This window comes from Tachypleus tridentatus, unplaced genomic scaffold (assembly GCF_004210375.1).
Source record: "Tachypleus tridentatus isolate NWPU-2018 unplaced genomic scaffold, ASM421037v1 Hic_cluster_2, whole genome shotgun sequence".
In the NCBI taxonomy this organism is placed as follows: domain Eukaryota; kingdom Metazoa; phylum Arthropoda; class Merostomata; order Xiphosura; family Limulidae; genus Tachypleus; species Tachypleus tridentatus.
In genome coordinates, this window is record NW_027467782.1 from 60,272,330 (window position 1) to 60,290,776 (window position 18,447).

Here is an 18,447-nt window from a genome sequence, read left to right on the forward strand (position 1 = left end):
TTCAAGATATATAAAAAAAAAACCTTATAAGTAAATGTTAGCTGATTAAACCTTCAGCTCAATTTGTAGAGTATACTTGTCTAATGTGCGAGACGACAAGGATTTGATATTGAAATATTTTGACAGGACTTTACATGAGAAATTAATGTATATGGAAATATGTATGTGCAGAGTCTGACCGACCTTTATTCACACGCAAAACAGGTGTTCTGTTTTGTCAAACTGCTTCAGTTATATTTCTCTTGATGTGTATGTCGTAATAAATATTATTAAAAATTTAATGGTCTGCAAACATTAAAATCTAGTTAATTTTCTCATATGCTTCAATGATGCTCCTTTAATATATTTGAACTATGAACAGCCACTTAGATCAGATGAAGTATACATCCAACCAAAATGCAGTGTTAGACTGTCAGCTGTTTTTCCATCTCAATTTTAGAGATCTGATAACGACACATTTTCGACAAACAAGTGAAGAGAGTGCCTTCGTATAAGACAGCTTTAAGAGCTGGAAAAAGTGTACAGGTGGTTCATATAAGAATAACCTAAAACTTAACCACAATAAATCAGAGTGACACGTTGACTGTAAAGGCAGATATGCTGCATACAAAAAGTAAAACGGCGAAAAAATACAGTATCACATCTAATACATAAACAGCATAAAGAAACGATGAGTACAAATCGTTAATACATCAAAACTGTAGCGGATACGGTCAAACTAACAGTGGTCCGAAACACTGCACAAAGGAGACAAATTATGAGGTTAATGAAGTCAATCTCATAACAGTATCGGATCTATTGCAAAAAAATATTCAGAAATGCTGCGATCCAAGCTGGCAGAAGAACAAGCTAATGCGAAGTATAATCATCACACATTACAAAATGCGTTACTTGAAATTATATCAGATATCATTTTAGATGAAACAAGGAAAAGTAGCAAATGCAAACCTATTCTCCATTTTGGTAGATGAATTCAAAGATTTGTCTAGAAGGGAGCAATTTTAGTTGTTATAAGATATTTCTTCGAATGAGTAATCCATTAAGGATTTACTGGTTTCATGACAGCAGAAAGTTCAAATGCACATGTCCAGGCGGAGCTAGTATAAAGTGTAATTGATATACGAAATTTGACAACTCAGTGCATGTTGATGTCAGTGCAATGAGTGACAAGTGTAGTTGTGTTTAGTAAAGAATAAAAGAGATCATGCTATAGGCTTTATATGTACATTGACTTGCCCATAAGCTGAACTTGGTCATTGTGAATGTTGTCAAATCAGTCATTTTTGCAAATGATTTTTACTCAACATTGGAAACGAGCTATGTCTTTCTCAGTAGTTCATACGCACATGACAAGTGAATCAAATACCAAAAATACGTGTCCGGCTGACAAATGAGATGAGCCTAAAATTTTACTTTAACACTCCTTGGATAGCCAGATCAGAGCGACTAAAGAATAGAGAGTCATCTGTACAAAGAAGGTTTGTGATAATCCTGTTGGTGGTGGGTTTTTGCATGTTACGGTAAAGCTCTATCACATGTAAAGATAGGTGGAAACATCAAGGCTAGTGGAGAACAAAACTGTGCACATAGAGCTCAATGCAAGTTGAGAAAAGCTATTATGTGAAAGAGATAAGTATCCATTAAAATGCATTTTCAGTGTAGGAAACTTTTAATTTTCAGTATATTTGTAATGAGCTTAGTTATTATTTATATTTTACATATAAAATATTTGCAGTATTCATTATATTATTTTACAAGAACATAAGAAGACAAACAAACATGGTAATAAAGTCCACTCAAGCATATAAAGCATTAAATTACAATCTAAAGCATCACTTTTCTCTTTTGTATTTATATAACCAGATTTTGCAACAAGTTAATAGTACTTGCAACGGTATCAGCCAAATTATTCCAAAGGTAAAATCTGTAAAGCAATATTTTCAAGGACTGTTTGCATATAATAAGCTTAAAATAAAACTTTATTACTTTTAATGTTGAAGTTTTTTACATTTTGTATATATACATTTCATACTTTTTGCTGTTAATATATGTTTTTAATATTTTCCAAGTTTATTCTTTTAGTTCAGTTTATTGGAGAAGAATGTTAAGAATGAGTTTCTGTTTTAATATTTTTAGAAAAGCACAGATATTAGTGGTTTCATCTAAATTGACACTTAGATTTTTCTCAAAATAATTTTGAAATTTTAATTTTCTTATAGTGAAAAGAAAGTCTTCCTTAAGGGATTAAGAAGGTATGGTCTTGGAAATTTGGTGATGTTTGAGAAAGTTGTGAAAACTGGGAATTAAACAGAGATTAAGTAAGTTTGTGTGCATTATGTTGTAAAGCAAAGCTGTATTTAAAATGTTTGTCTCAAAATATTAAAAAATTGCTTTTATGAAAATGTAGGTTTCTCTGTAATTTACACATGTATCCTCATAAACATGCCAAATGCAAATGGTTCAAATTAGACCTTATACAAATGAACACACCTTTTTCATGAGAGTAGTACTGATGTCAATGAAATAATACATATTATAACATTGTGTTTATACTTGTGTAATGCTTTAAACATTTAAATTGAAATAATAGTATGTGCTGTTTTAATGACTATCTTTCTATTGAAACATGGAAGAATGTTCAAAAAATATTACAAAACTTACCTCCTCTGCGACTTGCAACTGTTCCATGACTGCTAGGGTTTCTTTGCTTGTCTAAACATTGGTCTGATTTTTTATCACTTGCTCTAGTCCTTTGTATTCCACTCAATTGCTTTTAGCAATATCGATCTTGTGACACTTTCCAACTTTGTCAGTGTGTCTTCTGTCTTTGTACTGTATCTAAGTGTCTTGTTAAGATAATGTTATAACTTTTCTCTACAAAGAGCTGCTGTTGGGTTTCCTAGTATTATGATCATTCAGAGATACTTTGAATGTTACGTGTTTTCTAGTTTATTTTCATAATTTTTTTCCTATTGACAAGCTAACTTGTAAATTCTAGGATTATTATATTTGGCATAGAGCCAAATCAGGTCTCTCCCATCCCATATCTGGTATTGTACAATAATCAGAGTGGGAGGAGTCATTCTCAGTTGAGGCTGTTAGATATCTTACTTGTAGTGAAATGGAAACATATATCAGACAAATGTTTTGGGTATTTTCCTGGTTGCTTTTGCTGTATTTTACTTGATGGCTGAAAGATCTGGGAGCAAATATTTAATTCACTCCATTCACAGATTTTGTAACTCATGCTGGAAAGTTTACTTCTCAGTTATGCCAAGGAGCAGTTATGCTTTACCTGACATGTCACAACTTCATGATTTAACCTACCCCCTGCCAGGTGTAAGTATTTTCCAACTCTCAAATAATACATCTACTCCTTGAATTTCAGAGTTTAAAGTGGAGTGTGTGATAAATCTGTTTAAATTGATATATCCTGATGGGACAGGGTAAGTCTAAAAGACTTGCAACCCTCAAATCATTTATCTTTTTTCTCTTACCTTTATAGGTGCTCTATTCTACACCTCAGTAACCTACTCAGTGGCATGTGGATGCCCAACAAGGTATACTAAAATATAAATTTGCATCATGCAGCCAATCAAGTCTGTAATGCTCACTGTTGAGATGGGATGTTCCAAAGACCACTAGAGGTTGTTCTCATGGTATCTTATTTGTTAAACAAAACCCAATTCAAACCATACCTGCTCATGGACTGTCATGAGCAAACTAGTGTTGGAATAACTGCCCATTTTTCTGGTTTTAGTTTAATAAACCAGGACTGGAAGCCTTTTAAAAGTAAGGTTGCATGCTAAATTATTGCATTGTCTTAAGGTGTTTTGTTCCTCCAACCTCTCCAGTGCATTTTTACTCCCCTATTATTTAGTAGGGTATGGGAGTTCTTGCCATTTGCTAGTTTTTAGTTGCTGGGGTCATGGATCAGAGACTTCCTCCTGAGTGTAACCAGTTTTACTCAGTGGAAAGTAGAGCAGTGGTGTTCTGTTGGTGTGAATGGTGTAGATCCGTCTAATGCAGAGTGGATGAGAAATACCTGATACTGTCTGGTTTTGGACTGTAGATAACCCACCATGTATGGTTTTTATCACTTCAGTCATACTGCACCATCTTGCACGTCCATTTCCATTACTTGGGTTTTGGACTGTGCATAATTTTCCCTGAACTTAGAGAAGCATATCTTTATTTTGAGTAGAGAATATCCTTGTACATAAGGGATGCAGTCTGTCATGGGTGTGCCCCTACATGTTTCCATTGTAGAGGGTGTCACAGTTCATGAGTTCCCTTTGGGTACATTCCAAAGAGGATGCTTGTTTAGATAACTTTTGCACCTCTCCTTCCACCTTTTCATTGTTTATTGTTATTATATGAGTAAGGGTAAGATATTATATAATCAGTTAACATTTTCCAACACTGAAAATATATTTCTAATAGATATTCTCTGTGCTTCCATCCTCCCTTCTTTCTGTGCACCTCTACTTGCCTAGTCTCAGTGCATAGAGAAGGAAAAGATGTTATCTCAGTAGAGGTAAGTACCTATCAGAAATGTATTTTTGGTGTTGGAACATGCCAATTTCACTCGTACTGTAAATACTTTTATAGAAATGTTTATTTTCAAGTTATCATTTTATGTCTGATTTCAAATGTAAGAATATTTTAAAACCCAGCACATACATGTAAGAAAAATTTCTTTTCAAGAGAATATTCTATACTAGGAAATAACTTGCTAAATAAAAGTACAAATGTTGCTATTTGATTATATAAATTTTTCCCAAATGTTTAAAAATGTTATGTGTATAGTCTATTATTGCATCACATTATCAATTATTAAAACTGTGATATTTCATTTCTTATGTAGTTGTATTTCAGTTTGAATTCTAGAAATGTAAATTAATTGTAACCAGTGCATAACAATATCTGAAATTAATAGAACCTTGATATAGTAAATTAACTGTGTAGTAAATAACAAAACTGGGAGGCCTGTACAAAGTTGGCATGTTAGCTTTGAGTAGTTTAAAAAGAGTCAGTTTGTATTTGCTTGCTATGATTATATTTTGTAAATTTTTCTTGATCATTTTCTCAGATTTATTGACTTAGTGTCTTATGTTTTCAGTCTTGTAATATTATCAGCATTTTAACCAACATACCTGTCTGTTTCAAAAGTGTTTGACTTAGAAGGTCAGTGGCTTCATCATTGTACAAAAGGAAAAACATCTGAGTAAAATTTAAAAAATCGTATAGTAATATCTCGACCAGACTACGTCTACTATAACCATTGTTGGTGAGGTCCTTTTCCAAGTAATATGATTCTTCAAGCTGGCTAACACACTAGTGTTTGAAATACTGTTTTTATTAACAAACTACTTTACAAGAACTGTTACAGTGTGAACTTGATTAGGTTAGGGAAGTGTAACTTTTCATCAGTTTTATTTTTCACAAAACTCCAAAATTGATGGAAATTAGATCCTATGTTCAGAATTGGAAAATGCGAGCTGTGAGGGAAAAAATAAAATGAATGATCAATCACAAATTGAAGGAAAACAAGCTCCAATAGAATCCTGGGGAGATACTGTGAAAAAGAATGTTCATATTTTCTTCCGTAACAATGATTACTCCAAGATCATAGCAGAAGTAAGTTCCTTGAGTATTGAAGCAATACAGTATGGTTACAAAGAAAATCTTGCATTCAAAGTGATTATATTTTAGAAATCATGTTTCACCAGAAGCAAGTTAAAAGTTGTAAGTTCAATCACATAGACCTGAAAGCCTTTATGAGTTTCAATTCAAATTCTTAAAAAATGTGACAAAAAATTTCTGAACATCTTTGGCGGGAGAAATTTCTGGAGATTGAAGGCTGTTTTATATCTTTCTTATCTCACTTGTTATCTGAATTTTTTCTTTCAATGATAGAACTTGTAAGAATCTCATGATAGTTCCTTTGTCAAAGTTTTGGTTCCATGATGGGAGTTTTAAAATTTACCTGTCCTTGATTCATTCATCTTTCATTTTGTTGTTTTGGAATGATTTATAGCTTTTAGCTCTCTCTTTATGGTCTGTCTTTACCTCTCTGTCTTCACACACACAAACTGTTAACTAATCTTCCACATAGCATTGATTGCCTTAATTATGTGGTTGATTAGCAGGTTTTTGCTCAGTACGTGGTTTACACTGAATTTCACTAACACTTAGCTGGAAGAGTTTGTTTATGATTCTAAGTTTCATCTTTTATGTTTTCAGTCTTTTGTTAATCTGTGTCTTTGTATAGACATTCTATCATGTATAGACATTCTATAACTTTGTAGATAACCTCTTTTCCTCTATCTCCTTTGGGTTCTGAATCTTTCAACAATACCAGTGTCCAGAAAAGTGTTTATATACTTATGGAGTTGGCGTTATCTTCATAAATTTGTCTTTCTGCATAACAAAGAACTCTTACCCTTTTTCACACTGTTGTGTAAATTCCTACACATGCTATAAGTCTAGAATAAAGCTCTCACTTCACTGTGTGTCAGTGAGTAGTATGCTGGTATGTGATTTAATTACCATTAGACTATAGCCGTCCACTAATAGGAAGGCAAGATGCACAGTAATCCTCATGAGCTCTGACTCTTGAACACTAACTCATTTTTTTATGATTCGTGTTTTACATGATATTTTGATTTTCAGAAACAACAAAAATGTTTAATTGATCGGTTAGAACTTTTATTTAAATTATCTTAAATTTTTCTTTTAACCCTCTTCCTTCAGGTAGGTAAAAGTACACGACCTTTAGACTTACATTCACAATTTAATTAAACTACTTTATTAACATTATATACAAATAATCTTGGCATGAAAACATAGTCAGTGAATCAAATTTTAATATCTTGTAAATATTAAGTTCTTGTTTATATAACAAAATATTTACAAAAGCCTTAATTTTCCCTGGTATGAAAATTGTGACATTATTCTCCAAGTATTCCCTCTTTTTTAATTATTTGCTACAACTCTTGAGAAGTACAAAGTTGCACATATATTTCTCATTATAATCGAGATATTACTAAGGTAAAGTCTATTTTTATAGCCTTTAATCTTATTTGCATATGGAGCCACAAGATACAAAACCAGACATAGTTCCCATGCACACCTACTGCATTTCTCTTTTACAAATTTCCAGTAACTCTCTCCTGCTGATATTTTATACCCAATTATTATAATCAATGGAAAGCCAAAAAAGTGATGTATTATATTGTTTACTGTACAGAGCATTGTGTGTTTCAAGCTCTTTTCCATCAAGATAGTTCTGCAAACTTTGGAATACATGATAATCGGATGGGACAAGGTCTGGAGAATAAGTAGGATGTGGAAGTTTTTTTTCAGTCTAGCTCTTCAATCTTTGCAGATGTGATCCTTGTTGTATGGGGCCATGTATTATCCTGGTATAACACAACACCTTTACGACTGATTACAGCAATATTCAGTGTAACATTCAAGTGCTCTAACTGTTGACAACAGAAGTCTGATGTAATCATTACATTGAGTGGCAGCAACTCAAAGTGGATGGATCCCACCAACAATATCCCACCAAATGCTTAACAAGACTTTCCTATGGTGTAGGCCCATTTTGGGCTGCACTTTAACCAATTTACCTGTACTGAGCCATTTTCTGCAGTGCTTAACATTCTTATAAAATAATCATTTTTCATCTCCAGGCACTAACCTTTCCAAAAAAGGTGAGTTACATTCATGAGATTGCAGATAAGTGCAAATGTCCACTCTTGTTCTAAGGTTGGCTTTTGTCAAATCATGGGGGACCCATTTTTTAAGCTTTGACATCTTTCCAAGCTGTTGCAGATGATAGTAAACTGTTGAATGGGTTGAATTAAACTTCCGTGCTAGTTCTTCAACTGTTACAGCACAGTCTTTATCAAGTGCAGCCTGCAGCGAGTTATCATTAAACTCAACAGGACAAACTGAACTTTTGAAACCATCTTCAACATTTTATTTCATTGAGAGACTCCACCATAAGCATCTTGCATGTTTCATGTAGTTTCTGCTGTACTATTGCCTTTTTTACACTTGTAAAGCATTATATTACTTTTCTTTCCTTTTAGTGCTTTTTTTTGGGTATTTTTAAATGTCTCAGTTTGTATTGATGCTGCTCTTCATCTGTTCTACCTTTAGTAAATTACCTTGTGGACCAGAGGACCACAACAGGTTTTTTCATTACATATGGCCTTGTTGGTCCCTTCATCTACTTTTCTTTGTTCTTTTGTTACTGTATGGTTTGTCTTCTTTGAGGGTTAGCCATTTCAGGTCCTTGAGATGAGTTGTTTCTGAAGCAACCCCTTGGCTCCAGTTTTGTAGGAGCTTTGTTCTCCAACTCTTTTTTTCTGATGAATCGCCTTTTCTATGCCTGTTCAGTTCCTCAGGACTTTCTCAGAGGTTTTGCTAAACTTTTACTCTCCCTCTCACCTGTGTAAAAAATCCTTGAGACAATTCCTCATCCCCACCATGAGGTTGTACTTTCATCCTTTTATTATTCCCACAAAGTTGGAAAATTGTTGGCCAAACATCATCCTATCTTATTTGATTCAGCTTTGGTTTTTCCTGTTTCTGATGGGCAGTTTCTCACTCTACAGATACTCTTCCTTGTGATGGATGACCAGTCCCGGTTTTCAGACATTTCCTCCACATCATGATTTTGCTTCATTTGGTTTATCTTCTGTGGGTGAAATATTTAGTTTTCAGTTCCTCCCTTCTGTGTTGGTTCCATCCTCTCCTTTATTCATTGTCTCATTCCAATTGCCTATATTCACTCATCATCGTGGCTCTAATTTGATTTGTTTACGTTTCTGCATTGTTTTTTTTCATAATGACCTCATTCAAACATTATGTATTATTAAGATCATAGAACACACTAAGTGTCCAGTGTTTGCTCAAAAGAAATATTTGCTAAAAATTCACAGAAAGTGGAGAGAAGTACTAAAAGTATTAAGCTCTTCTGTTGAGGCTTTGTGCATAATTATTCATTGATTTCTATGGGTGCACACACACACATATTATAAATATATATTCCAGGCTATTCAACATTTGACAAAAAATATGAAGGACAGCACTAGGTGTGTGTCTGCTGTCTTTAGTCATGGTAATCCGTGGTGCTGTCTCTCAGTGTGACATCTAATTGCAGATGTATGTGCCTGTTAACAATGATTCATGTATCCCTCCTGTGTTTTCCCCCATGCAAGTTCCATTTCCCTCAAATTCTTCTAGTGGAGTTGGGGAACTTGACATAGAGTTCCTCATTAAATGGAATACCAATATTCCAATACTAAGTGGACACATCCTTTGCTTGGAAAGTAGGATTGGGGTGTTACCTGATATTGTACTTCAGGTATCTGCTGTTTTATGAAGTAAGTTGATTATAACAAGATGGATGAGTCATGGGTTTACTTTAGAACGTGGGTCTGTATGCTTTTTCTGTTTAATTTTTTGTAATATCTCATGTAGGTATTCCTCCAATATGGAATGACCTGACATATAGGTCTAGCAACTCTAAACTAAACACTTATGTCCAGCTATCTTCCTGTGAGATTATACATGCTTGAATAATCTGCCATCTCATCAGCTTGTGACATATTAGCACTCACCAAAAGATTCTTATTCACAATCTTTTCCCCTATAACTTCAGCTGCACAAAGAACATTCTCTGCTTGAAATGGATGTGGTTTCTCACTGAGTGCTGCCTCCCATGATTACTTGCATGGAGAGCTATGGTCTAATGATGATTACATTAAAGACTGGTGCAGTATATGTTGATGCACGTAAGGGGATGGGAACTTTGTTCAAGGGTACTGGCATTTGCAGGAACATGCATGATAGTACACATGAGGTAATAGCTCTTTGTAGAAAAAAAAAACTGTTAGCTTTAGGATCAGCAACCTTTTTGATATCTCATTTTAAAATCACTCTTCCAAAGATTTATTCTGTTTCAATTGAATATCAGGATTTCATGTTTTTTCTTAATTGAACTGAGTGAGATGTTATAGTATTCACAAAAACTTTGTTGTGATATATTTCAAAAAGTATAGTTGAACTTGATCTCATTGCCTTTGTTTGCTACAGTTTTTCTATTGTTTTGGCTGTTATCACATCATGCTAGTCTAAACAGGTATTTAGGTCATCCCATGTTCCGTGCCTTAGGGGCAACATTGCACATTTTTTGATACTTTACTGGTTTAAAGTTCTAAGTCCATCTTCTGTAGCAGTGGGTACTATGAGTCTTTCTTGGGAAAAAACTTGTTTCTCTGAACCTGCCTATTTTATCTTCATTCTCAAGTAATGGGTAAGATAAGATCAGTTAATTCCACTGTCCAAATCTTATTGCCTCATACTGACTTGCTCCTTAATGATTTTCATTCTTCTTGCCTGTCCCAAAGAAATCCTGTTCCATTACTTTTGATAAATCTTCTGTAATGGCTAGCTGTCATATACAGAATTTGAAGTCTTATTTTTTTCAAACTTGTCTGCATCTTTATTTTTTTCATGTTTCATATACCATTTTCATGATTATGGTTTGTTTTGTTTCAGTTGCAGTCTTCATGTCTTTGTATTCACTGTTTTTTCTTGCTGTTTTATGTGTTTTTCATACATCTTTCTTTGGTACCAAGATGTCATCATCGGATGTAAGCCTGGTATTAATTTGCCTGTCTTTGTTTGAACCTTGTGCATCTTGTTTCCATTCTTCCTCTGAAGATATGTTGTATTTTGTTACTAACTTCAAGATTAAGATGATTTGACATTTTTCAAATTTTTTTCATACTCTTATTTTTTCTTTTAGAAAGGTTCTGTACTGACACCTTAATACCAGAGATTTGGGCTGAGATAGTCACAGCTGTTTTTCTTATATTATGTTACCTAGCTTGACTGACCTCAATTCTTCTTTTTTTGTTTTATGCCTTTTTCTTTTTTGTTGTATTTTTAACTCACCAATAAGGCTGTCTGTTTCTGGTGTGAAAAATGTAATATTTCCAAGGAGATCAACATTAGTTTTTATATTTTGCAATGGCTCATGTTCCACAGGTCTTGCTTTATTCATTCCATTGAATTTGTTTGTGCACCTCATATGTCTTGTTTATCAAGGTGTTTCTGACCACCTTAATTGGATTTCAGGTTATATAACATATTTAACATTTGGCTATCTGTGTAAGGTCTCATGGACTCTGCATCTTGTTCTTTACATCATTTAGTATTTTTATTGTTCTTCAGATGGAATCTCTCTTGGGAGTTTTGTATTTCCTACCTAGTATCCTTTATTAACTTTTTACAGGGTTTCTGAAATTCTGAATAATTTTGACTACATATACAGCACAGAACAAGAAAGGTAGAATAATTAAGTACAGTCTCTTTTATCCATTGAGAACCTTTATTTATATTCATTCATCCAGTCGAAAGTCTCTTATTTTCTCTAGTGTATGTTTTTTTCGTACGCAACCCCCAGTTATTTCTGTAGCACTTTAAAAATCACCCAGTTTACAAATCAAGAGGTGTGTACAGTTTTGAAATTATTTAATTATATATATAATGAGATAACAAGATTGAAGTATGTCCTTTTATAACATATGTCTGAGTTGTTCCCCCAAGAATATACAACTGCATTATTGATATATCTTCCTCTAACCTATTTTATGTCACTACCATTGTTGGCTTCACAGGTTTAACATAACATTACTCCTAACAAAATCACTCCTTTGATTAAATTAAATGATTTCATGAATGTGTGTTCTTTAGAGCCTGTCTTTTATTTGCACTAATTTTTGTTCCTCAAATCTGCAAATTTTCTTGTTCTGAATTGTACTTCAGCTTCATTTGGTGATATATTTCTTGTAGTCTAATTTATTATGTTCCTGTGTTGTAGCTTTTGGTTTTATACTTTTCAGTTTCTTTTTATGTTTATTTGTTCCCATCTACTTTAACATTGTGAGTATTCTAAATCTAAAAACTTCAAATTTGGGTCTATTTAATTCAAATTTTACATCTTTATAATTCAAACAACTTTCAAGTAGATACTACTCTCAAAACCCTTCTGTTGAACATCCCCACAAATGAATTGTCATCATAACTACAAGCTTAAGTAAATATTCTGTTTATCTGTGTGTGTGTGTGTACTAAGCATGCAGTGCTTTCTAAAAGCTTGCCAAATTTCATAAAGATACACATATCACATTAAAAGTTAGAGTATGGATACTTTCATATTGGTTATATGGTTAGTCAGAATTACCGAACCTATATCAAGAGAGTTAGTTAAATTGTAATGTCCCACCACAAGTATTTATGTATTATGAATCAGTTTTCATAAAGAAAATCCTTACTCATCTTTAGTTAAGTTACAGCAACAAATATTGCATTGTAATAACTTGAGTTTTGCAAAAATTAATTTTTTCCACAGTTACATTAAAATGAATATCTTTAAATGATTTTTATAACTAATGTGTAATTCAAATATATTCATCTTTCATAGTTTTGATATAACTTTTTCCCACCAGCCATAATGCAAAATGGCTGGTGCTTTGATCTTATTATCATTACATTTCTCTTTCAATTTATCAAAACTTTTACAACAGTTTCAGTTAAAAGTTCATGTTATCCATGTGTGTTTTAAAGATAAACAGCTTACGATTATATTGTGTATTTCTTTTATATTCTGTAGGTGCTTAAAGCTGCAAAAACTGAGGAACATCATGAAACACCAAAAAAAGACAGTGAACCAGACTGTACAGTTACTTAGTGAATCTGTTGGAGAGTAATATCCCTCCTGACTTACCACCTGCAGAGAGTGAAGTTATAATTATACTTCTTAAAGATCTTGCTCAAGTGGTAAAATATCCTCTTTTACAGGAAGAAAAAGAATTCCTGAGAAGTAAGTTATGTAGTAAATTAGAAAATATAAATGTTGTATAACGAGTTAATGATTTTTGTTTTTTTCAAATCCTGATTTCCAAAAAATGAAAATGCCTTGTTAAAAGAAATTCTTTTAATCTTGTGCTTGTGGAGTTGGGCAGTTAGATTGAACTGTTAATGTGTAATTTTATGCATGTAATAATTGCAAATATACTTTGGGCATCTTCATAAAATTATGTAAGTTATTAGTAAACATTACAAATATGGTGTACACAGAAAATCCAAACTTAGTTATAGAATATTTTTCTAAAAATTTGTCTGTAATGCTACCAATTCAGAGTGATTCAGGCATTAACTAGTCTTGTGTGCAAACTGAATTTCATGTTAACTGTTTTGAAATGGGTCATGGGTCAAAGGCCATGTCATTGTTTTTGTTGACCAACATTCAAAATTTTATTGAACTACTATTTTATGAATTTATCTCCTTAAGTTTAGTATCAAACTGTACATTATAATTCAGATTTTCATATTAAATATTATTTAATTTCTTAATTAAAAATTAAACATTAAAGTTCAATTTTTGTGTTTTATGTGGTATGTTGAAAACAGCACTGGTTCAAGTTAGATGTTTGTGATATCAAAATACAAAGTCTGTAGTCTTGTATGAATTAGGAATTCAAATTACCAATATTAAAAAGCTAGAATATAAAATAAAGACCTTTTATCTTTTCTCTTTGCTGAGAAAACTCAAAATCTAGTGAATCAAACACGGTGGCCCCCACTCACCTCTTTCCATATTTTGAAATAGTCCCTAAAATACACTTACTTCTATATGTGAATTGAATAATCAATTAAACACTAAAAATATTTTAGTGATTTTCTCAACAATTTTCAAATGTAATGGCGTCCTCTCTTTTTTCTCTAAATGTAATGTGACTATTTTACCAAATACTAATCTACTAAAATGCAGCCAATGTTACTCTGGCCACCAAATGTCGACTTTAAACTACTTTTCCCATGTTATTTCCAAACAATGTATTCATATACATACATAAATATTACATATAAGGCGATGGACAGAAAAAAGTGACTCCCTTTGAAAATGTTAATTTGTTGTATTTTTTTAGATAACCATTGGACATTTCCCCCACTGCTTACCCCATTTGCTAGGGACATTTCAGGCACTGCTTACCCCATTTGCTAGGGACATTTCGGACACTGCTTACCCCATTTGCTAGGGACATATCTGACACTGCTTACCCCGGTTGCTAGGGACATTTCCCCTAGTGCTAACCACATTGCTAGGGACATTTTCTCCAGTACTTACCACCGTAGCTAGGGACATTTACTACACTTCTTACCACCAATTGCAAGGGACATTTCCCCTGTGTTTATTCCCTGTTCCTAGGGACATTTCCTCCACTGTTTACCACAGTTGCGATGGAAAGTTACCCCAATGCTTACCCCCGTTGCTAAGGACATTCTTCCCACTGCTTCAATCCCATTGCTCGGGACATTTCCCCCAGTGATTACCCCGTTACTATGGACTTTTCCCCCACTGCTTACCACCCGTTGCTAGGGACATTTCCCCCACTATTTACCCCAGTTCCTGAGGACATTTCCCTAAGAGCTTACCCCCATTGCTAGGGACCTTTACCCCACTTCTTTCCCCCGTTTCTAGGTACATTTCCCCCAGTTCTTACCACCGTTGCTAGGGACATTTCCCTCACTTCTTACCACCCGATGCAAGGGACAATTCCTACACTGTTTACCACCATTGCTAGGGACATTTCTCCCACTGCTTACCCCCCGTTGCTAGGGACATTTTGGACACTGCTTACACCAGTTCATAGGGATTTTTCCCCCACTACTTACCCCATTGATACGGACATTTACCATACTAATTTCCCCCCGTTGCTAGGGTCACTTCCTTCACTGTTTACCCCCATTGAAAGGCACATTCCCCGACTCAATACACCCGGTTACTAGGGACATTTTCCCCACTGCTTACCCCCGTTGCTAAGGACATTTCCCAAGTGCTTACCCCCGTTGCTGGGGCATTTCTTGCACTGCTTACTCCTGTTACTAGAGACATTGCCTTCACTCATTACCCCCCTGCTAGGGACATTTCCGATTATGCTTAACCACATTACTAGGAACATTTCCCACACTTCTTATCCCATTGCTACGGACATTTCCCTTACTGTTTACTCTTGTTGCTAGGGACATTTCCGACACTTCTTACACCCGTTGCTAGGGACATTTCGGACACTGTTTACCCCATTTGCAAGGGACATATCCGACACTGCTTACCTTGGTTGCTAGGGACATTTCCCCCACTGCTTACCGAAGTTCCTAAGGACATTTCCCCAAGACCTTACCCCCGTTGCTAGGGAACTTTACCCCACTTCTTTCCCCCGTTACTAGGTACATTTCCCCCAGTTCTTACCACCGTTGCTAGGGACATTTCCGCCACTTCTTACCACCCATTGCTAGGGACTTTTCCCCCAGTGGTTACCCCCATTGCTAGGGACATTTCCCGCACTGCTTAACATCCGTTGCTAGAAACATTTCCCCCACTGTTTACCCCAGTTGCAAAGAACATTTTCCTAAGAGCTTACCCCTGTTGCTTGGGACCTTTACCCCACTTCTTTCCCCCGTTACTAGGTACATTTCCTCAGTTCTTACCACCGTTGCTAGAAATATTTCCCTCACTTCTTACCACCCGTTGCTAGGGACATTTCATCCACTGCTTACCCTTGTTGCAAAGGACATTTCCCCTACTGCTTACCCCCGTTGCTAGGGATATTTTCCACACTGCTTACCCCCGTTGCTGGGGACATTTTCCACACTGCTTACCCCGATTACTAGAGACATTTCCTACACTCCTTACCCCCTGCTAGGGACATTTCCGATTCTGCTTACCCCCATTACTAGGAACATTTCCCCCACTTCTTACCACCCGTTGCTAGGGACATTTCCGCCACTTCTTACCACCCATTGCTAGGGACTTTTCCCCCAGTGGTTACCCCCCATTGCTAGGGAACATTTCCCGCACTGCTTAACATCCGTTGCTAGAAACATTTCCCCCACTGTTTACCCCAGTTGCAAAGAACATTTCCCAAGTGCTTACCCCCGTTGCTGGGGACATTTCCCAACCTGTTTTCCCCGTTGCTAGAAAATTAACCTCACTGCTTATCACCGTTTCTAGGGACATTTCGGACACTGCTTACCCCATTTGCTAGAGACATATCACACACTGCTTACCCTTGTTGCTAGGGACATTTCCCCCAGTTCTTACCCCATTGCTAGGGTCCTTTACCCCACTTCTTTCCCCCGTTACTATGTGCATTTCCTCCAATTCTTACCACCGTTGCTAGGGGCATTTCACTCACTGCTTACCCTTGTTGCAAAGGACATTTCCCCTACTGCTTACCCCCGTTGCTAGGGATATTTTCCACACTGCTTACCCCCGTTGCTGGGGACATTTTCCACACTGCTTACCCCCGTTGCTGGGGACATTTCTGGCACTGCTTACCCCGATTACTAGAGACATTTCCTACACTCCTTACCCCCTGATAGAGACATTTCCGATTCTGCTTACCCCCATTATTAGGAACATTTCCCACACTTCTTACCCCATTGCTTATGACCTTTCCCCCTGCTTACACCCCGGTTCTAGAGACATTTCCCAACCTGTTTACCCCGTTGCTAGGGAAATTAACCCCAGTACTTACCCCCGTTGCTAGGGACATTTCGGACACTGCTTACCCCGGTTGCTAGAAACATTACAGACACTGCTTATCCCGGTTGCTAGGGACATTTCCCCCAGTGCTTACCACCGTGGCTAGGGACATTTCCCCCACTGTTTACCACCATTGCTAGGGACATTCTTCCCACTGCTTCCCTCCCATTGCTAGGGACATTTCCCCCAGTGATTACCCCCGTTACTAGGGACTTTTCCCCCACTGCTTAGCAATCATTGCTAAGAAAATTTCCCCCACTGTTTACCCCAGTTGCTAAGGGCATTTCCCTAAGAGCTTACCCCCGTTGCTATGGACCTTTACCCCACTTTCCCCCGTTACTAGGTAAATTTCCCCCAGTTCTTACCACCGTTGCTAAGAACATTTTCATCACTTCTCACCACACGTTGCTAGGGACATTTCCCCCCACAGCTTACCCTTTTTGCTAAGGACATTTCCCCTAATGTTTACCCCAGTTGCTAGGGACATTTTGGACAGTGCTTACACCAGTTCTTAGGGATTTCTCCCCCTCTGCTTACCACATTGCTTGGGACATTTTCCATACTACTTTCACCCCGTTGTTAGGGACATTTCCTTCACTGTTTCCCCCGCTGAGAGGCACATTCCCCGACTCAATACACCCGGTTGCTAGGGACATTTCCAAATAGCTTACTCCCGTTGCTAAGGACATTTCCCAAGTGCTTACTCCTATTACTGGGGGCATTTCTTGCACTGCTTACCACTGTTACTAGAGACATTTCCTACACTCCTTACCCCCTGCTAGGGACATTTCCGATTCTGCTTACCCCCATTACTAGGAACATTTCCCCCACTTCTTACCACCCGTTGCTAGGGACATTTCCGCCACTTCTTACCACCCATTGCTAGGGACTTTTCCCCCAGTGGTTACCCCCATTGCTAGGAACATTTCCCTGCACTGCTTAACATCCGTTGCTAGAAACATTTCCCCACTGTTTACCCCAGTTGCAAAGAACATTTCCCAAGTGCTTACCCCGTTGCTGGGGACATTTCCCAACCTGTTCTCCCCTGTTGCTAGAAAATTAACCCCACTGCTTATCACCGTTTCTAGGGACATTTCGGACACTGCTTACCCCATTTGCTAGAGACATATCACACACTGCTTACCCTTGTTGCTAGAGACATTTCCCCCAGTGCTTACCCCATTGCTAGGGTCCTTTACCCCACTTCTTTCCCCAGTTACTATGTGCATTTCCTCCAATTCTTACCACCGTTGCTAGGGACATTTCCCCCAGTTCTTACCACTCATTGCTAGGGACATTTCTTACACTCTTTACCCCTGTTGCTAAGGACATTTCCTCCACTGTTTACCACTATTGCTCGGGAAAGTTCCCCCACTGCTTACCCCCGTTACTAGGGACATTTCCGACACTCCATATCCCCGTAACTTGGGACATATCCCCTATTGCTTCCCTCCCATTGCTAGGGCCATTTCCCCCACTGTTTACCCCAGTTGCAAAGGATATTTCCCCAAGAGCTTACCCCCGTTGCTAGGGACATTTCCTACACTGTTTACCTGTTACTAGGGACATTTGCTAACTTGGGGCTTCCCTCCCAAGGGCCATTTCCCCACTGTTTGCCCAGTTGCAAGGGATATTTTAGAGCTTACCCCGTTGCTAGGGACATTTTACACTGATTGCTCGGGAAAGTTCCCCACTGCTTACCCCTGTTACTAGGGACATTTCCGACACTCCATACCCCCCACTTGGGACATATCCCCTATTGCTTCCCTCCCATTGCTGGAGCCATTTCCCCACTGTTTACCCCAGTTGCAAAG

The 18,447-nt window shown here is 36.7% G+C and overlaps 1 long non-coding RNA gene across 1 annotated transcript; it reads left to right on the forward strand.

Annotated features, from left to right (window-relative positions):
- Positions 1-1,063: 1,063 nt before the first annotated feature.
- LOC143242494 (uncharacterized) lies at positions 1,064-13,581 on the forward strand. Its single transcript, XR_013022820.1, has 3 exons — positions 1,064-1,478; positions 2,220-2,318; positions 12,698-13,581. It is a non-coding gene; the product is annotated as an uncharacterized LOC143242494 (long non-coding RNA).
- Positions 13,582-18,447: the final 4,866 nt, after the last annotated feature.